The sequence below is a fragment of the Myotis brandtii genome, unplaced genomic scaffold (assembly GCF_000412655.1).
Source record: "Myotis brandtii unplaced genomic scaffold, ASM41265v1 scaffold535, whole genome shotgun sequence".
Lineage (NCBI taxonomy): Eukaryota > Metazoa > Chordata > Mammalia > Chiroptera > Vespertilionidae > Myotis > Myotis brandtii.
This window is the reverse complement of record NW_005369964.1, coordinates 2,712,078-2,739,943: the sequence shown is the minus strand read 5'-3', so window position 1 is coordinate 2,739,943 and position 27,866 is coordinate 2,712,078. Positions and strand designations below refer to the sequence as shown.

Sequence of the window (27,866 nt, the reverse complement as noted above, 5' to 3'; positions counted from 1 at the left end):
TAAAAACAATGAGTCAAAAGAAAACTAAGGCCAAAACATGGGAACAACCAAAGTGTCCTACGAGAAAGGACTGGATAAAGAAGATGTGGTCCATCTACGCAATGGATTCCGCCATAAGAAAGGATGAAATAGCGCCATTTGCAACAACATGGATGGACCTTGAGAACATTATGATAAGTGAAAGAAGTCAGAAAAAGTTAAGAACCATGTGACTTCACTCATATGTGGAATATAAAACTGAAACTCATGGACACAAACAGCAGTGTGATGGCTGGCCAGAGGGGAGAGGTTGGGGGAGAAGATCCTAATAGATGGTGAAGGGAGAAGCTTTGACTTTGGGTGGTGGGCACATGGTGCAATATACAGACCTTGTAACATAGAAACCCACACTTGACACCTGTATGTTCATGTTGACCAATGGCACCCCCAAGAAATTTAAGGAAGAAAGGAAGAAAAAGAAAGGAAGAAAGAGAGAGAAGAGGGGAGGGGAGTAATGAGTCCAGAACAGGATACCAGCCTGGCTCCACACGCTGCTTGTCTCTACTTAGGATAGTTGCAAAGGTTTCACCCGCTGTGTAGGTTCTGGAAATTTTGTCCATGTCTTTATAGAGGTGGGGAAGGCCTTTATGCTGATAGCAGAACATTCATTCAAAAAACACTTCCTGGATGTCTACTAACTATAAGCCATAGTAAAAGGTGCAAATATGTGTGATCCTTCACCCCGCCTTCAGGAATTTGCTGTCCTCAACCAACACCAAAAGCATGGGGTGGGGCAGCCAAGGCACAGGAAGGCGGGTGAGGTGGGGTAGATCCCATTAGCGGTACAGGTGACCTGCTGTGGTTCTGCATATTGAGGGGTACGGGGACTTTCAGGAAGATCTCAGTCTTGGGGAAGCGTAGGATTTGGGTGGATGAAAATAAAGGGAAGGGCTGTTGGGAGCAGTGCAGGGGCTGAGTCAGGGGAATGGGCTGATAAAGCCCAAGGAGGAGCAACTTCCCTCCTTCTCCTCAGGGTTACCCATGTCTGATTGCCCTTTCCTCATGACTGGTGACTTTCTCTACCCTGAAGTTCACTGCCTTGCAGAGGTAAGCACTTCACCTTCAGGGACCAAGTGGTCGGGGACATCTGCTCGGTGCTCTGCAGCGCTGGCACTTTTGGTTTTCCACTGGCCTTGTTACCTGAGCAGCTTGGTTAAGCTCTTTGCGCTTCAGTTTGCCTCTCTGTAAAATGGGGATATTACCTACCTCTCCGAGTTGCTGCATTGATTAAATGAGATTGATTGCTAAAGCATCTAGCAAAGTGCCTGGCACTTAGTAGATAATAAATTAATTCCTTTAATTTCCCTCAAGCAGCAAAGCATTTAATTAGACTAATGAAATCCTGTTCTAATCTAATCCTGATTAGAAATTGCACAGGAGCCAGAAGAGAGGCCTGACCTCAGGTGGGGTGCCCTGGACTCCCGTCTTCCTGGGTGCTCAGACGCAGAACGCCAGAATGCAGTCCTTGGATGACAGTCCTGCTTGTTGAAATTTTATGACACAATGAACCAACTGTGATGTGACTAATCAGCTGAGAGCTTGGATCTGGGCTTGGTTGACACGCAGATTCGATGGCCTGAGAGATTAATTAAATTCCTTGCAGTTGACAAACTGGGACTCTAGTGCTTTCCGTCTAATTACGATGACACAGCCAGAGCCTACCACCAAGTGTTGACATTTCTCCAGGGCCGGCATAGCAGTGCATGCTTGGCCTCACAGCTCTTTATTTCCAGAGCCTGGCACAAGATACACATGTCTGTTGAACTGTGTGGACTGCATTGACAGTTTGATGTGTGAGGTCTGTTCCACTGGGGGGAAGGGGGACAAAGTGAATTACAAGCGAGAGCTCGGTGGTGAGCACCCTTCCAACCAGAAGCAGCTGTTGTAGAAATAAATGATGGGTAATTCCTGGTGGTTCTGTTGGTCTTCAGGGGAAGCCACTGAAGAGCTTCAACTTGGGGATCCTATGGAATCCTTTTCCCGGGAGGATGCTCTCCCATCAGATGAACTGGAGCATTTCCAGAGCCGGAGAGTGAAGACTCCACCTTCGTTACTCTCCGCCTTGTTGAAGACTGAGGGAAGTAGAGGTCCCAGGGTGGAGGGAGGTGGACACACGTACTACAGTTGACAGAATCGTTGTCCTGGTGTTGGTAGGGACCCTCCTGATAACCAGATCTCTGGGGTAAATGAAGTGCGAATCAGCTCATTCTGCCCTGGGTGAGAACTTAAACACAGCTTGTTTCAGAGAAGGGTGGCAAAGAGAGGGCCGTCTCCCAGTCCCTTACCAGGTGACAGTATAAAGCCCTGTCCCTTGCCAGCGAAGCCCTCCCTGGCCTGACTGCACGCTCTCTGGGACCTCAGTCGCAGGAGCCTTCCCTCTGCTCCACATTGATTTAGTCTGGGATCTACGCACACCCTGTGGTTTCCCTGGCTCCAACCCTATGTTTTCTCCCCATGAAATCCTTCAGAACCCAGCGATGTGCACACTTCCTTCAGGAAACCTTTTTCCACTCCAGCCCACATGAATGTCTCTTTTTTTTTTCTGAACTTCCATACAACACGGACATATAGAAAATACTCTAGGACTTAATTTTCCTGTCGTATTTCCCTGACTTGATTGAGGGTTACTTGAAGGCAGAAAGAAGTTTTGATACCTTGTCATTCCACCTGTCACACTTGATCAGAGCCGGATGCATTGTGACTTCTCAGCACTTCTTATTTATTCATTTTTATGGGCTTTTTAAAAAACTCCTGCCACATGCCATTGTTATTGGCCCTAGGAGGGGAAATGGCAGGAAACAAGGCAGTTGCTGCCTCTTGGGTGTCTGTTCATTTCAGCGCATGAGGCATGACTGGGATTTTGAGGGAAAATGAGTCTGCTGAGTAGTTTGCATGGGCAGAACTGGTCCAGGCAGCAGGTCGGCAGCAAGGACTAAAGGGCCACATGGTAGATTTCAGAGCTGTGGGGATTTACAAAAGGGTTTGAGCTAGACCAAATAGGAAGTTTAACAAGTCCTTGCATATTAAAATGTAAACTTTCTGGTTCTTCTAGATTCAGATACAAACAAGACACGTTGCAAGTGTAGGCACATGTTCCAGGACCTGTTATCTTCTCCAATTTCCATACCAGTCCTGTAGGCTTGGTACTGTTCACCTGACAGGCATGTGCCTGAGAAGATTCCGGGAATAGCTCACTCTCCAAGTGACACTGTTTGCTTCATTGGGAGAGCTGGGAATTGGATCTGTCTTCTAACTGAAAAGTCCATGCTTGCCTTTGGCACTCCATAGCTGCCTCTGACCCTGATTTTGTTGTTCTCATAAGATTCCTAGGAGATCGCTGCTGTTACTGTCATATCTGTTTCACAGATTTTTTTAAAAAGCAAGGTGTGCACTGGCTTAACCTCTCCAGCATCACACAGAGCCGGCATTTGAACCCAATTCCACCCGATTCTGGTGCCTGTGCTTTGGACGCCTCTTAGTCACGCAGGAGGCTGCATGGGAAGCAGAAGGGCCTGTAGATAGCTGTTTGACAAACACTGTGCACCCCACTCCTCTGGGCAAGGTCAGTGTGGGAGCATGAGAAATCTCGAGGGAGTAGAGGGTGGAGGGTAGGAATTTTGCCCCTGAACTTCCCACATCTGTTTGATGAAGGAACTTTTATTGCTTAACTCTTAATTTTTAGTTACGCTCAGGAAAATACTGCTGTAGTTGAAGGGTAATCTGAGTGTGGGAATTAGAAATGGGGAAGAAGAGAATCTTTAGGCAAAATACATAAAGGAAGAAGATAAGAGTGTAAGATGCGAAATCTCATTGGAGGGTAAGTTCAGACTCCTGCTCTTATTGGCTGTGTAATTTCATGCAAATTGTTTATTCTTTTTGGGTTTCACTTGCCTAACATGTAAAACTATAGGCCTGGTGCATGAATTCGTGCACGGGTGGGGTCCGCTCAGCCCTGCCCCCAATCTGGGTGAGGGGGGCCGTTCGGGGAAGGGGCCATTCAGGGGGAGGGACCGAGGATAGTTGGAGGGCTGGCCCTGCCCCCTGGTTGAACTCCCAGTCAAACTCCGGTCAAGGGGACAATTTGCATATTAGCCTTTTATTATATAGGATTGGTTCACTGTGAGGAAAAGTGTGATTATATATGCAAAAATGCTTTGTAAGCAGTACAACTGAAAGTTGTTTTTTATTTTATTTTTCCCATCACCATTTATCCCCTCTATGCCCCCTTCCATTTTCCCCTCTCTCTTCCCCCCTGAAAATTTTTTTTTGAGTTGTTCATGTTTGTCCCCGTACCTAGCACAGCACCTTCCAGCTGTTTGAAGGGCAGTTAATGGTTGTTGGATGAATGAGTGGTCTCTGGGTTCTGTAATTGGTCTGTTGCAACTGAAAATATTTTTCATTCAGTTTTATTAAGATACAATTGACAGTGAATTTTTAAAAAATATTTTTTTATTGATTTCAGAGAGGGAGAGAAAGATAGAAACATCAATGATGAGAGAGTATCATTGATCAGTTGGCTCCTGCACACCCCCTACTGGGGATTGAGCCCTCAAGCCAGCATGTCCCTTGACCGGAAATTGAACCGTGACCTCCTGGTTCATAGGTCAATGCTAAACCACTGAGCTACACAGGCTGACTTGATATAATTACTCTTGATGTGTCCATGATAAATCGGACTCTTTCTCAGGACTGCCAAGAGGAGAAACTGCTGCGATTTCACACACCCGTGCAGTTCTCACTGATGGAAAGAGCTGAGATGTGCAAGGACATTCTTGGATCAGTCTTTTGTTAGCACCTGGGCAGAGAATGAGTTGGAGATCATTCTGATAAGTAAAACACTGTGCAAAGATCAAGTACTTTTTAAAAAGAGAGAGGCGGGTAATTTTTTAGCATGCCTATCTCTTTTCTCTACTAGCATTGTTATTCCTAGAAAGATACTATTTGCCCAGCATCCAGTTTAGAGAGGAGGGTTAAGAAGAGGGGAATCAGTAGTCCATTCCACAGTGATCTGACCTGGCCCAACCCCACACGCCCTCTTTGGGGGTGACACGTGACTCAATCCCTTGGCTATGGTGATTGGTTTAAGGCAAACATGTCAAACTTGCAGCCCGCTGGCACAAGTTTGACATGCTTGGTTTAAGGGAAGAGTCTTGGGCTAGATCTGTGAGGAAAGATGCTGCTTTTTCTGGGATCAAGAGCTGTGTGGGATGATGAAAGCCTCAAGTCATTGGTGGTAGCCTTCTGGTACCAAAGCCGGGTGATGGGGTAGAGTTCAGTGATGGCCAAAGAACCGACTTCTCATGGCATCACTGAGCCAGGGCTTATGGCGTTCGGCCCTGCTTAAGCCAGGCATCTCCATGAGGGTGGTTGTCTTTGCACTATATGAAATAACAGATTCCACTTTTTTCCCCATCAGAATCTGTCACTTACAACCTGAAGAATTCCAAATAATACAAAACTGCGCAGGATAAAGAAAAAGCAGACTAACACTTGTACCATTTTTTCCTCCTCTGGAGGTGACCACACTAGTCATCAGAATCGTCAGACCACATGCAGTGTTGTGTTTCATCCGGGTGTTTAACAGAGCACTGTGGCCTGGGACACTGGTTTGGACTGAGTTGTGTCCCCCACATTTATAGATGGAAGCCCTAACCGCCAATGTGACCACCATATTTGGAGATAAGGCTTAAGAGATAATGAAGATTAAATGAGGTGAGGAGGGTGGGGCCCTGAGCAGTAGACCCAGTGTCCTTATAAGAAGAGGAAGACACCAGAGAAAAGCCCATGTGAGGACACAGCAAAAAGGTGGCCCTCTGAGCCAAGGTGAGAGGCTGCAGGAGAAACCACGCCTACTGACGCCTTGACCCTGGCCTTCCAGCCTCCAGAACTGAGAGAAAGTACATTTCTGTTGCTAAGCCGCCCGGACTGGTATTTTGTTATGGCAGCCTGAGCTGACGAATGCAGATACATTTAAAAGAGAGAGGCGGGTGGTGAGGGCACTCGAGACCTTATCTGTGGGACAGTCCATGGAGGGCTTGCCGTGTGCTTTTTGAAGAAAAGGCAGGCCCAGCTGGTGTGGCTCAGTGGTTGAGCATCTACCTATGAACCAGGTGGTCACGGTTCGATTCCCGGTTAGGGCACATGCCCAGATTGCAGGCTCAACCCCCAGTAGGAAGCCTGCAAGGAGGCAGCTGATCAGTGATTCTCTCTCATCATTGATGTTTCAATCTCTTTGTCTCCCCCTTCCTCTCTGAAATCAATAAAATATATTTTTTTTAAAAAAAATAAAAATATGTTTTAAAGAAGCAGAAAGGCTGTGTCAGAGCTGAAACAGCTGTTCGGTAGCCTCTGGTTCCGAGCTCTAGGAGGCACTTCTTTGGACACAGCATTTACTTTTCACTTTCCTGCAGCTGACGTGTCAGGATCCCTTGAGGCATTTCCAACGGGAAAGGGAAGTAATGTTTACTGAACACCCTCTGTTCGCTCTCATTCATTCAGCACTAGACCTTAGGGATGCAGCCAGATAGCTTCCGTCTAATTCAGCTATTAAGTGCCGAGAGCTCCAGTTACAATATGCTATTTAATTAACACCACACTCAGCAAGTTAGAAATATACTCCCTTACAGATGAGGAAACAAACCTAGAAAGGGTCAGAACGTGGTCATGGTCCCCAGGACCCACTCTAGAGCTCAAGGAGCCTGATTCCTGTTCTGTCGCTCCTGTTTCCTGGCCCTGTGAGGCGGGAGGCTGGAAGCTGGCACAGAAATCAGTGCTGTGTGGGGGCCAGCGGGTGGGGGAACTGAAGGTGGCCCGAGGGTCCTGGCTCCCCGCCGAGAGAGCCGGAAGCACTGTGGTTTAATGAAGCACCACATTGGCCATGCCCCATAAAATTAAGAGAAGAAAAGAAATTAAAATCTAAAGGAGTTGTGGCAAGTGGAGAGAATTGTTAAGCACAGGCAAAGCAAATATGGCAGGTTTGAGACCAACTGCTCTCATCACGCTGTTCTCTGGACAGACTTCAGCTCCGGTGGGCTGTGAATACCCCGCCCTGCCCTTCCAGGCAGGAGCCATGGACCCAGACAGGCAGGCTTGGTGGGCCACCACCTCCTCCCTTGTGTTGAATGCCCAAGCGTCTGGATGGCCAGGGCCTTAGGCACAATCAGTGACTGTCTTAACATGGAGAGCAGGCCAGGCCCCATTTTCATTGCACTTGTCCCTTTGCACCCTTAAGAGTTTTTGTTTGTTTGTTTGTTTGTTTTTCAATAAGCTGGTTTTAGTCATTGAAAAATGAATAACTGCTTATAATAAAAAGTTCAAAGAGAACAGTGACAGAACTTCACCAAGATCCTTAAACACTCGGGTAGGAAGCCACCTGAGATGGTCTCAGATACAACCTAGGACCCTGTGTGGCCTGGGATTGTGTGTGTATGTGATGCTGTAAAGAGGATATGGCTTTGTTTACTGACTAGAAATTCAGCGGCAAGGTTTGGGTTATTGACTACCTTTATGACTTCCTTTGGGTTCTCTTGAATATATGGTGCCTCTCCCAAAAGCAGAATTCCTCAAGCTCAGGGGCGGTCTCCTCCAGTTTCCCCAGGAGGCCCTGGACTAACTGCAGGTAACGAGCCGCAGGAGACCTGAAGGGGAAGGATGGGAGGGAGACGACCCCTCGTGGAACTACCCCGTAATCTCAGCTGTCCTACTCTCCCATCATTGGTTAGGATGAAGTTTGGTCGTTTCCTAATATTAAAAATCCTTCTTAAAGTGGAACTTAAGTAAAATGAATGACTAGGGCGAACAGTGTGGATAAAAGAATTGGATTTACCAGTATTGAATGAACACGCAGGAAAGTTCTAACTACACGACACCTGCAGTCCATCCCCCAGACCAAGGGGGTGGTGAATGGTTTCCTGGCCTGACTTGGTCAGCATCTGAACCCACTCAGTCCTCCCTGGCTTGGTGTCCAGGCGGCGGCGTCACTTGCTCCCACTGGTCCCGGCCCCTCTGCGTGCTGGCTCCTGGCCCCGAGACGACTCGGCAAGTGGCTCAGTGCATGGCAGTTGTGTTGCTGGCACGATGCTCCCTTCCACACATTCTTACAAGCTCCTTTTGTTGCTCTGCTTTCTCCCCTCCCTGCTTTTGTGCACTTTGAAAATCATTGTATTTTTCCTTTTTGAACTCCTTACCCCTGTTCCTCATAGGCCATGGGGTTGGCGCACCTCTCCCTCCGGGCTGGCCCGGCCTCCTCTCTGACCTGCAACAGGCCCCTCCGCCTCCTCTGTGGGTGGATGATGTCTCTTTCTCACTGGTCCCCAGGTTTTGACTTTAAGCACCAGGGCAGAGAGTGTAGCGTGTGGCTGCTCACCTGCTCCTCAGAAAACTCGCCTGACTCCTACACAGCGAATGCAGTTCCCTCCCAAGGAATTCACCTTTATGTGATCTTCCTGCCCTTTGCTTTTCCATTTCCCCTCCCGACCAGAGAATTTACATTCTAGCACACACCTTCCCTGGGCCATTAGAGACCAAGCGGACAGGTTTCTCCACGGTGCTTCTCTGTTTAAGTTTTCATTACCTTCACTACCTCTACCTGTGTGTTTAATTTGTTTGGTCCATAAAATAACACACCTTAAATTTATGGTGCTATTACTTCATTAATAATATATGAATATAGGGGGATGAGGACACATTTGTAATACCTTAACCAATAAAGAAATTTTAAAAAATAATAATAATATATGAATATATAATGTGCAGTCACATGTGTTTAGAAATAGTGGCACTTGTCTTTGAATTTGTATGCTTATCTATACTAAAATAAGGGTAATATACTAATTAGACCAGACATCCTTCCAGAGAAAGCCACGGTGGCGGGGTCCGAGGCAGAGACGGTTAGGGGCGATCAGGCCGACAGGGGAGAACAATTAGGGGCGATCAGGCAGGCAGGCAGGTGAGCAGTTGGGAGCCAGCAGTCCCAGATTGAGAGGGGGGTGTCCGACTGCCGGTTAGGGATTGGAGAGGGTGCAGGCTGGGCTGAGGGACCCTCCTCCCCATGCACGAATTTTGTGCAGCAGGCCTCTAGTTGTTAATAAAGGTCCCCCTCCCATTGCTCCCTTGAACTCCGAGCGCAGGAAAACCATCAGTATTAAAGGAGGAAGTAGTGTGGGTTGAGTAGAGAGGATACTTCTGAAGATGTCAACCTGTGTTTCAGAACTCCTGGGTGTAAGGTTATGCACTGCTGAGCTGTGAGATGCAGGGCCAGTCCTTCACACCAGGCATATGCCCCCTCTTATAGCCAAAGAATAGTCTGAATAATTAAATGATACAATATATCTGAAAGTTCTTTGTATGGTGTAAACATTTTAAAAGGCAGAGGGATAGATGGGCAGAGTGTGCTGTGTACAAAGACCTGGGTTCCAGGTGGCTGCCACTTACTAGTTGGGTGGCCTGAGCCACTCTGCAAACTCCAGTTCCCTCGTATAAAATGGAAATTATGGTAATAAATGTGAAGAACCCAGTACACAGTAGGTGCTCATTAAATGTCTTTAAAAAGAGATTGTTATTAGGCATATATCCTGGAGGTGACATTTTAACTGGGTGTTGCCAAATGGATTTCACCATGGACTTAGACACCTATAAACAAATGTGTCTGTCTTAATGCGTTTTCCCAGGTATTTCTGGTGAGCTGATTTTTTATTTGTGTGCCGGTAATAACACCTGACTTAGAAAATCCTCTGAAATCTTTGCTTTAGATTTGCAAAGAGTAGGATGTTTCCTTTTTTTACTGACGTGGAATTGGCATGCAATGTTACATTAGTTTCATGTGTACAACTAGTGATTCGACATTTGTGGGCATTGGGAAGTGGCCCCATCTGTCTCTGTACAGTCAGTGCAGTCTCATTGGCTGTATTCCCATTCTGTGCACTACATCCCCATGACTTATTTTACAATTGGAAGTTTGTGCCTCTTGATCCCTTTACTCATTTCGCCCCCTTCTCGTTTTCCCTCTGCTCTGGGAACTCCCAACAATTCTCTGTATCTGTGAGTAAGAAGAGAACATTTCTAAGGTGGGGCTCAATCAGTCATCACTGATGGAGAACAGAGGAGAGTGAATAGTGGTGCCGCATTCCCCAGAGCAGCACTACCATAACCACCAGTGCAAGCCACGTGGGGAATTTAAATATTTAACAGCCCTGTTAAGAAAAGTAAAAAGAACAGGTAAAAGTAATTTTAATAATGTATTTAAACTACTATATCCAGAATATTATAATGTCTACATGTAATCAATGGGAAAATGATGAATGAGCTATCAATGACTTTCTTGTATTAGGTCTTTGAAACCTTGCTTTTACACTGACTTCACTTCTCTAGAATTTCCACATGTGTGCAATATTCATCGATTTGCATTGATGTCGCACTGTGCACTGCTCCTAGCTCCTCTGTTGCTGACCAGTGGAGATGCGCCTTCTTCAGCCCCTTCAGCTGTGGGCTCAGTGACCCCCAACAAGGGAACATGCTGTGACAGGACTTCGGTAGCGAGCCCTGGGCTCAGGCAGTTCATGTGCTTTTTGTGGAGGGACAGTCACTTTTTGGAGATCAAGACCACCTTTGAAATATTAATGAAGTTATTAACACAGTCCCCCGGAAGTGCAACATGCTTTAAACCACAACACTGCAGGCAGTCAGGGGTTGTGTGGAAGCCCACCTGTGCACCTCAGGTATAGAACAGGAGGGGCTGATGTGCGCCCATTTATGGGGAAGAAAAGGGGCCGGGAGCCTCACAAACCTGCCTGAATGTGTGAAGGATAGCAGGGAAAGAATATACTTGAAACTAGTACCAGCAGTTGCCTCTGGAGGGAGAGATTGGGCTTTGCAATGGGAAAAGGAACTCTTGCAAACGCTGATCCTTCATAGTCATTACTTTCAGTGCAGTTTTTCTGTAGACCTTTCCTGCACACTCAGGTGAGCCGCAGTTCCTTAGCACCACTGCTAGAAATCCCCGGGCATGAGGAAGCTGGCACCAGTCCCAGTGGTCCTTCGTGTTATTAATAAGGCCACATGCACCCTGGCCAGTGTTTCTCAGTGGTTAGAACATCAGCCTACGCACCAAGGTGTCTCAGGTTCAGTTCCCAGGCAAGGGCGTGTTACCTGGGTTGCAGGTTCGCTCCCGGACTCTGGTCCTGGTGTGTGTAGGAGACAACCAATCGATGTATCTCTCTCACATTGATGTTTCCCCCACACACACTTCCCACCTCCCTCCTACTCTCTCTAAAAAGCAATGGAGCCCTAACCGGTTTGGCTCAGTGGATAGAGCGGCCTGCGGAGGACTCAAGGGTCCCAGGTTCAATTCCAGTCAAGGGCATGTACCTTGGTTGCGGGCACATCCCCGGTGGGGGTGTGCAGGAGGCAGCTGATCCGTGTTTCTAACTCTTTATCCCTCTCCATTCCTCTCTGTAAAAAATCAATAAAATATATTTTAAAAAATTAAAAAAAATAAAAAACAATGGAAGCCCAGCTAGAGTGGCTCAGTGCACCAAGAGGTCGCAGGTTCGATTCCTGGTCCGGGTGCCAGGGTTGTGGGTTTGATCTCCAGTAGGGGATGTGCAGGAGGCAGCTGATCGATGTTTCTCTCTCATCTGTGTTTCCATCTCTCTCTCCCTCTCGCTTCCTCTCTAAATAAATAAATAAAATAAAAAGCAGTGGGGAAAATATACCCTGGGTGAGGATTAACAAAAAATAAATAGATCAATAAAGGCACATGCTGAGCTCCACACCCCCCTGACAGGCTTCTCTGACAAGTGGGATGTTCTGCTTTTCAGCAGTCTTTCCCAGTCATTTTAAATTCAATCTTCATAAGCAGAGTAGAAATGAGGAAAGCGAGACCCAGATGAGGGGCTGGGCATGCCGGGTGGCCTGCTAACCGAGTCTCTCACTGCATAGATGAGGACACTAAGGCCTGAAAGGGAAGTTGATCGCCTGGGAGCCGAGAGCAGATGGCATTTGTCTCCTGACTCCCAGCTCAGTGCCATGTCCGTCTAGCACGTGCCACTCAGCACACATCTGTGTGCGATTCCTGCCAAGCTTGGCAGCAAATTTGCTTGAAACATCAGTCAGGAAACTTGGACAAAGATTTTTTAAGGATTTAGTTTGGGATTTTTTGTGAAAAATTAACTCATTAACAAAGTAATTATATTTCCTGTCCACCTAGACCAGTGGTTGGCAAACTGCGGCTCACGAGCCATATGCGGCTCTTTGGCCCCTTGAGTGCGGCTCTTCCACAAAACACCACGTGCGGGCACACACATACAGTGCCATTGAAACTTCGTGGCCCATGCGCAGAAGTCGGTATTTTGTGGAAGAGCCACACTCAAGGGGCCAAAGAGCCACATGTGGCTCGCGAGCCGCAGTTTGCCAACCACTGACATAGACTAAGGAACTAAGCCATACCAGCTGCCTTCCTAATAACAGTTTTCACTGGCCGTACTGAGGACAGTATTATTGGCTTCAGGAAAAGAGAATTTTAAATAGAAAGGGCCCTGTTTTTGGAGCAGTGAGTGCTCTTAAGGTGATTCTGTGGTTCTGTCGCTATCAGGACAGGCAGCGCCGGCACCTACGCCTTCCCACCCTCAGCCGTGCCGCGCTGTCAGACCGGGCTGTCTCTAGGTGCAGGTTCCGTGGTCTGCCGGCCGTGTACCCGCGGTGTCCAGCACAGTGCATGTCTTCTATCAGGGGCCCAGCACATGCTTGTTAGATGAATAAACCCTCACGTAGGTGCAGTGTTTTTCACTTTGCCAAGCACTTTTCCACCCGCCGTCTCCTTTGCTCATCACCAGAACTCTGTCAGCAAGAAAGGACTGGTGTTGTGTCTGCCCTTTGTAGGTGAACACACATTAGAAAGGAAGAGGGGGGACTGTGAACCTCAGTCCTGACTTCCTTCTGTAGCACCCTCACCCCATCATCCGAGGAGCTTGGGGGGTTGAGGTGTGGGGTGAAGGGCCAGCAATTAATGAAGTGTGACTGTTTTTCTGCTCTGCGCTGCCCTGGGTACATTAGTCAGACTAGCTCAGCCATGGTGTTCGCTGTCCCTGCATGTCTGTGTCTGTGGTTCACCAGTGGAATGAATTACGGAATGAATCGATGAATTCCTGGAATGCTGAGGCCAGCGGGGCACTGATAAACTTAACCAGCCTTGACAATTTTTCCTCCAGCGATATTCCGAACCTCACGAAACCCAGGTTTACTTCCATCCTAATTAGAGCAGTAGGTCACCCCAAAATAGCTCAGAGCAGAAGAGACTGGTCTGATTTGATATGATTTTTTCCCCCATCTTGTCATTGAAAAAAAAAGTGTTAACATTTCTAATAAGAGGCTGCCTTTGTCGCCAAAACCAGTTTGGCTCAGTGGATAGAGCGTCGGCCTGCGGACTGAGGGGTCCCAGGTTCGATTCCGGTCAAGGGCATGTACCTTGGTTGCGGGCACATTCCAGTGGGAGATGTGCAGGAGGCAGCTGATCGATGTTTCTCTCTCATCGATGTTTCTAACTCTCTATCTCTCTCCCTTCCTCTCTGTAAAAAAATCAATAAAATATATTTAAAAAAAAAAAAAAAAGGCTGCCTTTGTCTTTAAAGGCCTCTGCGAGGGTGAGCCTGCAAAATTGGAGACCCAGGAGACAGTGTATACTGAAGGAGCTATTGGGTTATTTGTCCCTTGGCAAACACAGAGAATAAAGCGGAGGCCTGGACCAAGCTTCAGGAGGCTGGTTTCCAAATTCAGTTTTGCAACCACTATTTTGAGACTTTGGGCAGATACCTTTCTTTCACATGACCTCAGGCTCTTCATGAAGCCATTAAACCCACAGACAGAACCAGGTCATTTGTACAAAATAGTCAGGGTTGTGGGCCATCTTTGGCAACCATCCAAAATCAGAGTCAACGCAAACGTTGGATCCAACCCTCTACTAACACAGATGTGTGTTACACCTGCAGTCGGCGGGGTGGCTTCTATCACAGCAAGATCGTCGTCCCTATGGCTTCTCTGAAAGCAAGAAGCATGCAGTGCCCACCATGGACTCCCAGCACCTAGCACTGGACCTAACCAGCTCCCAGGAGATCACATACAGAAGGATTCTTTCTTTCCAGCAAGCTCCATTCCACAGGCTCAGAAATAGTATTCACATCTTCCTTTCATCTCCCAGGCTGGACAACCCCGGTTTCTCGGTCAGTCCTCGTGGGTTTTAATTCCTTTTGCCTCAACATCTTAGTCACCCTCTCAGAATGCTTCCAGGTTGCCAGTACCTCTTGTATTGGAATATCAAAAACTGATCTCAGTATTCTATGTGTGGTCCAAGCTGGAGAGAGAATGGATTACATACTCTACAATCTGAATCACAAAATAAATGAATCAGGTACCCAATCACTGTTCCTGACTCAGGTTCTGAGTTTTGATGATGAGACATGTATATGACACCAACAAGCTGGCCTTGTGATTTTTCAAGATGACTTATAGAGATGTTGGACACTTGGGTCAAAAGTCCAGAAGTAGGTCCAGACAGATATGTCACTTGGTGTTTGACAAAGGTGCAAAGGCAATTCAATGAACTCAGCATTGTCTTTTCCACAGATGGAGTTGGAACAATATGCAAAATAGGCCCCCAAATGAACTTTGACCTAATCCCCATACATTATACAAAAGTTACCTCAAAATTGATTCTAAATCTAAATGTAAAATATAAAACTTCTGGAAGAAAATTTGGGACAATCTTCACAACCTAGGGCTAGGCAAAGGGTTTGCAAATGTGACAGCAAAAGCTCCATCCCTTATAAAAAGGGGGGAAAAATAATGACAAATTGGACTTCATCAAATTAAAATAATTTTGACTTGATCAAAATTGAAACTGTTATCCTGTGAAAGACACTGTTAGAATGAAAAGACGAGAGACAGACTTCAGGAAAATATTTGCAAATTACAAAGGACTTGTCTTGAGAATGTATAAAGAACTCTCAAAACTTAACAGTAAGAAAACAGCCCAATTTTTTTAAAATGGGCAAAAGACTTGAATAGACACTTCACCAAAGTGACTATATACAGATCGCACATGAAAACATGCAAAGATACACAGCACCATTACTCATTAGAGAAATGCAAATTAAAATTATAAGGAGAGCCAAGCTGGTACAGCCCAGTGGTTACGTGTCAATCCCTGAACCAGGAGGTCATTGGTTCGATTCCTGATCAAGGCAAGTGCCTGGGTTTCGGGCTTGATCCCCAGTAAGGACCATGAAGGAGGCAACCTATCAATGTTTCTCTCTCATCAGTGTTTCTCTCCCTCTCCCTTCTTCCTCTCTAAAAATCAGTAAAAACTTTTTTTTAAGTTTACATCCCATATAATCTCATTAGTATGATATTCTATAGTAGAAAACGAGAACAGGTCAGGGGTTGCTGGGAGTGAGTGGCGGGGGAGGGTGTGACCTCTGAGGGACAGTTAGAGGGGGTTGTGGGGGTAATGAACTTTAGCTTCTGATTGTGGTAGTGGTTACGCAGATTCACCCAGGTGTTCCATTCATAGAAATAAAATCCAATCAAACCAGACCAAACCAAAAGTTCTGAGAAACAAACAAAAAGCGCCTGTAATTTGAATGATGAAAAAATGGTTTCTCATTATGTTCCTTTGGTTTTATTTAATTTGTAGTTAACCAAAAGTAGCCAGTGTGTCCTATTTCTTCAGATGCTCACTAAAACCATTGGAAATCATTGAAAGGGGGCAAAAGGTTTGGAAACATTAAAGTACTCAACATATAGCTTGAGAAACAACTAGTTCTCAAGTCAAGTTCATGTTCTTGTCTTGAAGCCTGAGCACTTGGACTTAGCTGCTGCATTCTGCCAGAGTGCCCTGCTTCGTTCCTTCTCTTCACATTCTAGAACTGAAATGACTTGACAGTTGTCATCCTCCATGAGGTCCTTTCTACTAGTTTCTGATGTGAGCCAGGATGGTGGGACGATTTTCTTCAACAATCTCAAAGGCCTGTTGTTAATTCACAACCCATTTTAAAGCGTTCTATTTCGGTCTGCATTCGGGGCATTTTAAAACCATGGCTTTATTGAGATATAAAGTTCACCCACTTAAAGTGTATAGATAAAATAAATAATTAAATAAAATCAAAACAAATAAAGTATACAGGTCAGTGGGTTTTAGTATATTCAGTTTGCCACCATCATCACAATGAATTTTAGGACATTTTTGTCACCCCAAAAGGAAACCCACTATGTAGCAAGAATTGTGGTGGGCATGAATGGTTCTGAAATGACTAAAACATGGTATCCCCTCGCTAAAGGTCGGTGATCTGTGACAACTAAATTGATAATGTTGTAACAGAAGTATCACAGCAGTAGGAATAATTTTATTTATCTTTGGGGTTTAATAAACACTTCAGTGAAGAGGTGATATATGTATTGGGTCTTGAAGGGCAAACCCAAATTGGATTACAATTGTCATGCAGCTTTTTGTTAATAGGTTTTCATAATGTGTCAGTGATGGTAACTAATTCTGTGTAGCCATTTCTCCATTCCCTTTTGTTGCACTAAGACACAAGGACCTTGTCATGAAAATTCTCATGAAAAACCAGTATTATATAAGCACAATTTTTTTATATTTCTTAGTTATAGACCCTTTTATGCTCAAACATCCTACCAAGGGAGAGAGGAGTATCTTTTTACAGAAAAAGAAACTAAGATAAGTAACTCTACTAAGTAGAGTGTCTTTTAGTATAGCTCCCTGACCTGTTTCCTACCATTCTGCTTTGCCATTGGACTCTAGACACATGGAAAATGCCTCTTTCGATTCAAGTCAATATAGTTGTCATTTATTGAATATTTACTTTATTCAAGATCCAGAGCCAGATGCCTTAGCATTTAATTTCCTGTGTGAGATTTGGTGTCCTTCCTTTTCATTTATTCATTCATTCATATATCCATTCATACAATCAACATGTACCTCATACGTACTATATCCTAAACAGTATAGGAGGTGCTGAGCTCAATTTATAGTAACACAAAACAGGATATTTCTTAACTTTCTCGCTAAATTGCTCTTTGCCAATAGCTCCCATCCTATTTTTCCAACATTTTCTATTGCCCTGACCCAACTGATTTAGGGATTGGTGCTGTACCTGCAATCCATAATTATTAACATAACCAGTCCTTGCACTGAACAGAGGAGGAATCAAGGTGGAGAGTGGGGAGTGAATGCCCAGGGACATTATAAAGCATGTCAGTAATAAAGCATGGGCTAGACTCCATATCTCATAACACCCTGGCCAGAAATCTTTCCACATTTCTTGCTCTTTCTCATAATTCTACTCAAGTGCCTTATGAAAGCTGGGTTGTTGAGTTAAAAGAATGCCCCCCAAAAGTTTACTCTTACCTGTTACCTACTTCTGAAACCAAGAAAAGGCAGTAGTAGCATGTGTGGAGGACAGGAAATGAGGGATGAAAGTGAAAGGCACATTCTCACAGTGAAGGTGTTTACACCCAGGTTAACATCCTCAGGAACTCCTCATAAAATGAAAAAGAATACCTTTTGGTACTTTAAGAATCGTAAATCTACTTCTGCTTCTGGCCATGACAGACTACTGATGATGGACTTGTTCTCTTGACAAAACAACTATGAAACTGAACAAAATATACAGAGCACCTTACTATACGAAGGATACTGAAACTCACAAAAAATATTAAATTCTTGGTGTTTCAGGCACTGAGCAGGCAGCACAGGATTCTGATCCTTGAGTAAAGAAACACATGTGATAAGCCCCACAGTAGCTCTGGCTTTCTGCTGGAGTCTCTTCTGGTCTTGGCACAGAATGGTGGGGCTCAAGCTAATGCTAATCTTAATAAGCTCAGGGGGCAGACATTGGAACTCCAGGCTACTGAAATAGCTGGACATTGCAGGGCAGGGCAAGGAAATAGAGAAGAGGAGGCTTCATGGTAAGGGCAAGGATAGCAAAGTCTGTGTAGGTATTCACTTTGGGTTGTTGGCTGAGGGCCAGCTATATGTGTATAGAATGAGACTATCCATGAGGCTTGGCACAGATTGCACACTGTAGGGCTAACAAATGAGTGATGATGCTTAAGGTCATTCATTGCTAGGAGATGTTGGAGATCCCAGTCAACCTGAATGAAGAGACCTTACTGAGCACCTCAGACACCCCCGAACAGCCACACCTTAGCAAGTAAGGACTGTGTCCTCAAGTAAGGGTCACACCCTAGAGCTAAGTTTAAAATAGAAATAGGCCGGAACCGGTTTGGCTCAGTGGATAGAGCGTCGGCCTGCGGACTGAAAGGTCCCAGGTTCGATTCCGGTCAAGGGCATGTGCCTTGGTTGCGGGCGCATCCCCAGTGGAGGGTGTGCAGGAGGCAGCTGATCAATGTTTCTCATCGATGTTTCTAACTCTCTATCTCTCTCCCTTCCTCTCTGTAAAAAATCAATAAAATATATTTTTTTTAAAAAAGAGTGCAAACAGTTGACATGGTTGCATGAGAAAATATTTCCTGTTTAAAATAAATAAATAAATAAATAAATAAATAGAAATAGAACTTAAAAAATAATTCATCCAAGCTTCACAGTATCTAAAGGATCTGCCAATAATTTACCTGCCTGCCAGGACAAACTCAATGCCTTTAAAGGAAAACAATACAACCCAGACTCTCTGCAATGTATAATAACAATGTCTAGCATACAATCATAAGTTAATGAACATTAAAGAGAAGATGTTGCCTGTATTTAATTGAAAAAAAAAAACAACAATCAGTAGACCCTGAGGTAACTTTGAACTTGGAATTAGGCAAGTCCTTCAAAGTTGCTATTATAAATATGTTCAAAGACTTAAAGGAAAAGGTGAATATAATGAGTAAATAGATGGAGAATCTCAACAGAGAAATGGAAATTATAAAAAAATTTACCAAATGGAAATTCTAGTATTAGAAATGAAACTTTAAAATTCACTGGATGAGATTAAACTTGGCTCGGAGACTGTATTAGAAAGGGTTTGTGGACTTGACACTGAGCAATAGAAATCATGAAATCTGAAAACCAGGGAAATAATATTTTAAAAAAATAACACCACTTTGATGACTTGTGGGTAATACCAAAAGATCTGTATATGTGTAATTGTAGTCCCAGAGGGCAGAAGAATAATTCTTGGAGAAATAATTACCAAAAATTTCCCAAATTTGGTGAAAAGCCTTAACTGACATATCCAAGAACCTCAGCAAACCCCTAGCAGGGTAAATATAAAGAACACAACACTAAGCTCATCAGAGTCATACTCTGGAAACCAAAGAAAAAGAGAAAATATTAAAAGTTACCAAAGGAAATGATACATTATATACAGAGGATGACAATATGAGCGATGGCCGACTTCTCATCAGAAATCATGGATGCCAGAAGACAGTAGAACAACATTTTTTAAGTACTAAAAGGAAAAACAATTCTCAGAATTCTCTATTCAGAAAAAAGTACCTTCAATAATGTAGGTAAAATAAATATATTTTTTCAGATTAAAAAAAAATACTAAGAGAATTTATTGCCAGCATTCCTGATGTATAAGAAATGCTGAAGTTCCTCAGGCAGAAGATAAATTATACTAGGAAACTCAGATGTTTAGAAAAGATGAAGAGTACCAGAAAGGATAAATATATGGGTAAATATAAAAGAATGTTTTATAATTAAATATATATTTATATATATATGTACATGTGATCATTTAAAACAAAAATATATGACATTGTATTGTGAATATGTAATACATATGACTACTGTACCATAAGGGATAGGAGTGGATTTACACAGTTGTAAAGTTTTTAGATTTTACATGAAATGGTACAATATTAATTCTAAGTATTCAAAGTTAAGAATGCATGTTGTAATACCTAGAAAGACCTCTAAAATATAAAAACGTATAGCTAAAAAGACAATAGTAAAACTAAAATTGAATTCTAAAAGGTATTTAGTTTACTTAAAAGAATGTAAGAAAGGAGGAAGAGAGAAACTAAAAACAGATGAGACAAATAGCAAAATGTCATACCAATAGCCAACCATACCAATAAGTTAAATAGATTAAATACTCCAATTAAAAGATAGAGATTATCAGACTGGATGAAAATCATATTCTATCTACAAGAAACACTCTTTAATACAAAGAATTAGGCAGGTTGAGGATAAAAAGATGTGTAGTAGGCAGAGCAATGCTACCACCCCACCATAATCTCCAGAACCTCTGAATATGTTACCTTACATGCAAAAGGGACTTTGCAGATGTGATTAAAGTTAATGATCTTTGAGATGGGGCAGTCATTCTGGGTTATCCATTGGGCCCAGTCTAATCACATGAGTCCTTAAAAGTGGAATATCTAGCCCTGACCAGTGTGGGCTCATTGGGTGTCATCCCATCCACCAAAAGGGTTACAGGTTTAATTCCTGGTCAAGGCGAATACCAGAAAAGAAGATAACACTATGAGATGATTGATATGGATTGATATGTTAATTAGCTTGATTGTGGTGATTATTTTACAATGTATACATATATCAAAACATCAAGTCATATACTTTAAATATACAGGTTGTGTGTTTTTTTACAATTATACCTCAATAAAGATAAGGGGGGAAATAAAATCAAAAAGAAATTAAAATATGACCATAAAAAGAGACAAGAGTGGAGAACCTTTTTCTGGCCATGGTCTGAAATAGATGTTGGGATGGAAGAGAAGTCATAGTGATGCTGCACTCTAGCTGAGAAGATGTAGGAAGGGGCCCTGAGCCAGGGGGGGGCAGGTGGCTTCTGGAAGCTGGAAAGGGCACAGAAATGATCCTCTAGAATATGTGCCCTGACCAGAAGGAAACAGTGCTTGCAACACCTGAGATCTGTGTCAGACTTCTCACCTACTATTATCTTACAAAACGAAGATAATCAATTTGTGTTGTTACCAGCTATAAGCCTGCGGTAATGTGTTACAGCAGCAACAGGATGGAAAAAGGTATACCCAGCAGATAGCATTAAAAAGCTCAAATGGCTACATTAATATCAGATAAAATCAACTTAAAGACAACGAGTGCTGCCAGTGATAAGGACATTTCATACTGAGGAAAGGGTCAACACATCAGGAATATGAGTCATAAAAGTATGTGTACCTAACAAGAGCTTCAAAATGCCTGAAATAAAAACGGGCAGAATTAAAGAAAAATAGATTAATCCACAATCATGGTTGGAGGTCTTCTTAAACCTTTCTCTCAGTGGTTGATAGAACAATTGACAAAAACAAACAAATCAACAACAAACCAGTAAGGATGTAGAAGGTCTGAATGGCCTTGCTGGACCTAATTGACGTTTCTAGAACGCTGCCCCTAATTTCAGAATGCATATTCTTTCCTTGTGCACATAGTACATTCACCAAGGTAGACCAGATGCCAGGCCTTAAAGCAAGTCTCCATAAATGTTAAAGGCCTGAAATCATACCAGGAAAAACAAAAGAAGAAATCATACTAAGTATGTTGTTTGACCATAGTAGAATTAAATTAAAAATAAATAACAGCCCAGCCAGTGTTGCTCAATGGTTGAACATTGGCCTATGAACCAGGAGGTCACGGTTCAATTCCCAGTCAGGGCATATATTCGGCTTGCAGGCTCCATCCCTAGTGTGGGGTGTGCAGGAGGCAGCCAATCAATGATTCTCTCTCATCATTGATGTTTCTCTCTCCCTCTCCCTTTCTTTCTTAAATAAAAATAAATAAATCAAGCTTTCTTTTAAAAAGAAATAATAGTAACAGATGTAGGAAAACACCAAATATTTAGGAATTAAACAAAATCTAAAATGATGTATGGATAAAAGAGGAAATCACAAGGAAAAATAGAAAATATTTTGAACTAAAAGAAAACAAAAGCCGTAACACATCAAAATTTGTGGTTTGCACCTTGTGCAGTGCTAAAAGCCTTGCAGGATACACCGTCAACGTTCAAAGTGCTTTCAGCTCCCCGGTTAGAGCTGATCTTTCTTTTGTACTGTACTCTGTACAGCTGGTTTTTACTCTATCAATAACAACATTTTATTACATCTATTTGCTAACATGTCAGTCTCTTCCTTGCTAAACTGTGGGAGCTGTTTTAGGACAAGTGTTGTGTTCTTTTCCGTGTTTTGTCTCTAGTTTCTAGCACAATGTGTAACTCTGGGTTCTTAGGAAATTTTGAATGAAAGATTGGGAATGAATGGATCTTATCATCTTCATAAGAACCCTGTGCAGCCCCCTTTCACACTTGAGGAAACTGAAGCCCAGGTTACTTACAGAACAAGTGACACCAGGTTTCCAGTAATCCCCACGCATGTTCCTTTCAGGCCCTAAGTCACTGACTGAAATATCACCATTAGAGAGAAGCAGCTCCCCAAAAGAAGTGCAAAATGATTACCAGAGCCCGGCCAGTGTGGCTCAGTGGTTGAGCATCAACCTATGAACCAGGAGGTCACAGTTAAATTCCCGGTCACATGCCCGGGTTGTGGGCTCAATCCCCAGTGTGTGGTGTGCAGGAGGCAGCCAATCCATGATTCTCTCTCATTGATATTTCTTTCTCTCCCTTTCCCTTCCTCCCTGAAATCAATAAAATAGCATTATGCTAAGTGAAATAAGCCAGTCAATGAAAGAAAAATACCACATGATCTCACTCATTTATGGATAATTAAGACCATTATAAACTGACGAACAAAAATAGATACAGAGGCAGAGCAACATCGAACAGACTGTCAAACTACAGCGGGAAGGCCGGGGAGGGTTGGTGGGGGTGGGTAAGAGATCAACCGAAGGACTTGTATGCATGCATATAAGCATAACCAATGGACACAAGACACTGGGGGGTATGGGAGGCTAGGGGAAGGTCAAGGGGAGAAAAAAAAAAGGAGACATATATAATACTCTTTGTAATGCTTTAAGCAATAAAACAATATATATACATATATTTTTTTTTTAATGGTTACTAGAGTAAACTATTAAGTAAGCTATTACAACATCATCATGTAGTCTTCTTCTCTGGAAGATGAGTGAGGATGCTTCTGAGGTCTTGGAGCTTTTCATAAAGGCCTGTAGGGAGCATGCGCACTGAGCCGCCACCTATAACAGATGGGAGAGCCCAAGCCTGGCCCTGTCAGGGGGCTCTGAGATAGGGCTGGAGGGTTAGCAGTGGAGGCAGCACCACAGCCCGGTCCCACCCCGGCCCCTGCCTCTGCAGGAAGCACTTGGAGGCCTGAGGTTGCAACTGTGGTGGTAGTTCAGGCCCCACAGTGGCTCTCGGCCACCCACGCTGGTGGGGCTCTGCCTGGGAGCCTCTTGTTTCTCCATTTTCTACCTAGCTTTCAGTTTCCAACTGGGGTTTGTTTCCCCTTTGTCTCTGGTTCAGCTTCCTTTTCCTGTTTGGTTTTAAGTAGAGACTGAAAATCAAGTTGCTGCCTCCTGAGAGTCTGTGGTCCTGTGATCAACGTAACCTGGTAGGAGTACAGGACTCACCTCTTCAGGTTCCCTGTGCTAAAGCCTTCCAGCCATGGCCATGGTGTGAGTACTGGGACCAAAAAGGGGACAGAGGGATGTCAAGAGAAAACCTAAATCATAATGGTATAGAGCTGAAGGGGCCATAGAAATCATCCCAGGCCTCCTGTTGTATAGTGGGGAGATCCAGGAACAGAGCAAAGGGCATAGAACTTACCCAGGGTCACACAGCAAGATACTGACAGCCGTGCACTTTCCCTCTGCTGGTCTGTCCATTGCACGGCCTGTGTCTCTGGATGCCTGTGGCCTTTAATGGCTTCTCTGTGTAGAGGGGGTCTGATCTGTCTAAGGGGCTTGTGGTTTGGCTCAGGTGCTATGGATGGTCCTGGCTCGTCTCTCCAGAACGGCCTGGAAACATTCAGGTTGTTTTTTCTGAATGCGGAGCAAAGAGGGAAGAACTGAGGTTCCTTTCACAATGGAAACTTCATGAACTGTAAAGACAGAGTCCTGACCTCAGCCTGAGACTTGGACTGCCTGGGCCGTCAGCACCAGGACTGTTGCTATTTGGCACGAATGTGGGCCACAGCAGGTCAGCCTCTGCGTGGTTAACCGGGCGAGGGCTTTCTGAAGGTGACATTACATCTGACAGGACTCCTCTGCCCTACAGCTAACTCCAAGAAAGATGGTGGGTGATAAGACAGCTTTGCCTCCTGGGACTTGGGCCGTTTGATTAACTCATTACGGCTTTGGATCTTAGCATAGAGTTATAATCCCTGCTTAGAAAGCACTTCACGGCGTCCAAAGTGCAGTTTTACCAACTTTTATTTTAGAAAAAGAGAAAGAGAGAAACATCTACTTGTTCCACTTATTTATGCATTCACTGGTTGATTCTTGTAATGTGCCCTGACTGGGAATCGAATCCGCAACCTTGGCATAGTAGGATGATGCTCTAACCAATTGAGCTACCAGTCAGGGCCCAATTTTCTTATTTGGTTGGTTTCACCCTGTTGGGCAGATGAGGAAGGTGCTATCACTGGCTTTGTGGGCGAGGCAGCCCAGCCCGGGCACTTGCTCACAGTCATGTGGGTCTTGAGGAAGGACTGGAGTTTTCCAGGCTCTCTGGGAGCAAGCTGTGTGAGTTGCTAAAACTGACATTACAGTGAGTAGAACTTGCCTGATGATGCTCCGGGGGCCAGAGCCCAGGATCTAACAGGACCGGGCACACATGCTGGGTTTTCATGGTTGGCTTTCCTCCTGCTCCTTTCCAGCCACTTTTCTATCATTTTAGTAATTTACCTTGAGGGTTAAAGAATTCATGGGTGCAGCTGTGGAGAACAGAAAACTTCCCACTTCAGGGGCATGCTTACTTCCAGAGTCCGGAGGAACCAAGTCTCTTTCAGTTATAAATGTCAGCTGCTGGCCCTAGCTGGTTTGGCTCAGTGGATAGAGCGCCAGCCTGCGGACTGAAGGGTCCCAGGTTCGATTCCAGTCAAGGGCATATGCCTGGGTTGCGGGCTCGATCCCCAGTAAGGGGGCGTGCAGGAAGCAGCCGATCAATGATTCTCTCTGATCATTGATGTTTCTATCTCTCTCTCCCTTCTTCTCTGAAATCAATTTAAAAAAATTTTCTTTACATGTCAGCTGCTGACTGCAGGGAATGGTCTCAGAAGTAAGTGGGGAGGAAGCCATGCGATGTTTTTAAAGGTCTTTTTACTAGTAAATTGTAGAAATCCGAGAGGTTTCCATCTTGAAAGGACCTAGGAGACCGGAGACGGTCTGTCTGCACTAGATCATCTAGGTTAGGGGTGCTTCAGGTCCTTACCCTCCACCTCAGCCATATTAACTCTCATCTTTTTTAAGTATTCCTCAATATTTCTTTGAGAGGGGGAAAGTTGCATTGCTCCTGGTGATGAATTTGAAGTGTGATAGTACCTGGCTGCTCCAGCTGAGAGGTACACAGATCGGGATATTGAGGCCCGGGGTCTCAGAGGCCATGGGGTCCCATTACTCTTCCCCTGGATGTGCCGCCAGATCATTTGGGAGCTTCTTGGAGCTACTCTGTCTTCTGTTCCAGAGAATGCTGTGTGCTCTCCGTGAGCAGCATTAGCATAATGGACCCGAGTGAGCTCATGAGAGTGTTCGTGTTCCTCAGGTGTCCTGGGCGCCAGGTGGTTGGGAACTGGTCTCGTCCAGTGGCTTCTCTTCGGAAATTGAACCCATAAAAGAGAAAATAACAACAGCCCTCCCCGTTTGGGTTACGTGCCAAGCATCATGCTAGAGTCCTCTAACGTAATTATGTTGCATACACTGTATTTAATCCTCATCCTCCGGGTGCTCTGCTGTCATTCCCATTTATAGACAAGAAAACCAGGGTCAGCCAAGTGAGGTTACTCGTCCCAGGTCCCACTGGTATCACTGGCAGAGCTGGGACGTGAAGCTAGGTCCCTTGTATTTTCAGAAGCTAGACTTCGCTATAGCCTCTCGAAGGAACTGGCCCCAAATTGCAGAGTCTCTGTTACCCTTTGCAGTCTCTGATCTCACATGGTGGATGCCATGAGACAGAGAGGCCTTCTCTGTCCTGTAGCTCCCGTGCGTTTCTCTGCCCATCATCCCTTCATTCACCATCTGCCCTCCCTGCCTAGACTCCTCCAGGCAGGAGGCAGGGTTACTCATTTCTGACCATCGCTGTGCCCTAGGTAATGCAGTGCCCTCACGCAGGTGTTCATTGAACTGAGCCGAGTCGCCATGCTGATGGGCAGGGATGTTAGCTGGGCTGTTATGTTAATTCACCCTCAGAGATGAGCATACTGCCCCAGTCCTCGGCCCAGCCAGCTCTTCACAGCTGTCCCAAGGCTGTGTTGAAACTCATTCCACTTCCACAAGTGGTCAGAGTCACAGACTCTGGGGATATATTGGAATGTGTACTAGTAATAGTAGCCCTAATGTCCACATGGCCTATCAGATGGCTCCCCAAGGGAAGGGCTGTGTTGGGAGCCTTGAAAGAAAGTGTGGGTGTGAGACAGGTTCAGACTCTCCCAACAGTTGGTAGATGTTTTCCCAGAGAGGCGAGACCAGCTGTCCGAGCATCTGGGACAGAGCTATAGTGGAGAAAAGGTGAAGAACATCTTGAGTAACATGACGCGAAGTCTGATCGTCCCACCCAATCTGGATGGAAGAAAAGATGTCCGGGTTTAACACTAAATTTATTCTTTATTTACCAAGAGCCTTTCTTCAATTCTCATGCTCATAAAAACGGGGCTTGAACATCACCATTCAAATTTCTGCATATTAATATATGCAAATCCAATTCACTGTTTTCAAAATGTGGTCAGGAGGCCTACTTTTTAGTGGTCTATGACTCAAAACTGTATTTATAACCATATTGAGACATTATTTGCCTTTTTCACTCTTATGTCATGAGTGAACAGTGGAATTTTCCACAGGCCACATGACATGTGTTGACATTATCACTGTGACAAGTAATGCAATGTGTGCTTGTGTTTTAAAAGTTCTCAGTTTTCATTTCAAATATGGTACATATGGACAGACATAACTGACAAAAACAGAAGCTTTTTGACAAACTCGGTAATATTCATCTGTGTAAAGCGGTCCTGAGACAAAAAGTTTTGAGAGCCACTGGGAATGTTCAGTGATGACTGTACTACGAAAAGCACGATGGAGACATGGAGGGGGCTGGGACTGGGAGGGGACGCAGGGGCTCCCCCTGAACGCACCGCCTAGGAGGCAGCACATGTCCTAGTCTGGGTGGTGGCATCAGGGGAACCTTCTCACAGGTGTGAACTATTTCAGAATGAACATTAGAACACATTAAATCTGTCTCAAGCTTGTCCCCATTAAGGAAAAACAGTCACCCTGCGGGTGACTCACCAGTTGCCCAGAGGAAATGTACCTTTCTGTTGCAGAGACCTGGCGATCACCCCCTGCATTCACCTTGCCTTTCTCAGAGAAGGCAACTGGCATTAGGGGCTGCCTGGTGGGATATGACACAATAGGTCCCCACTGTCACCTGTGTCCCATTCTTGCTGTTTGCTCTGAATTTAATCAGGGGAAACAACCCAGAATGGGGACAGCCTACAAGATAATTGGCCTAAACTCTTCACACACAGAAATTAGTATCGATGACAAACAAAAAAATGGCCTAACTTTCCAGCTTTAAAAAGAGGGTAAATAGACAACCCCGATGTAACACGTGAAGTGGATGCTGGATCCCTAAAGATTAAAACATTTCAGGGACAATTGGGTAAATTATTAATTTTCTTAGGTACAATAATGGTATTTAAGCTACATATTA

General features: G+C 44.5%; 1 protein-coding gene and 1 long non-coding RNA gene across 2 annotated transcripts in view; both read left to right on the top strand.

Moving 5' to 3' along the window:
* Positions 1–27,866, top strand: part of EVL (Enah/Vasp-like) — an 83,931-nt gene that overhangs the window by 5,578 nt on the left and 50,487 nt on the right. The gene's annotated exons all lie outside the window — the stretch shown is intronic.
* On the top strand, positions 975–1,653 carry LOC106728095. Its single transcript, XR_001364347.1, has 2 exons — positions 975–1,086; positions 1,406–1,653. It is a non-coding gene; the product is annotated as an uncharacterized LOC106728095 (long non-coding RNA).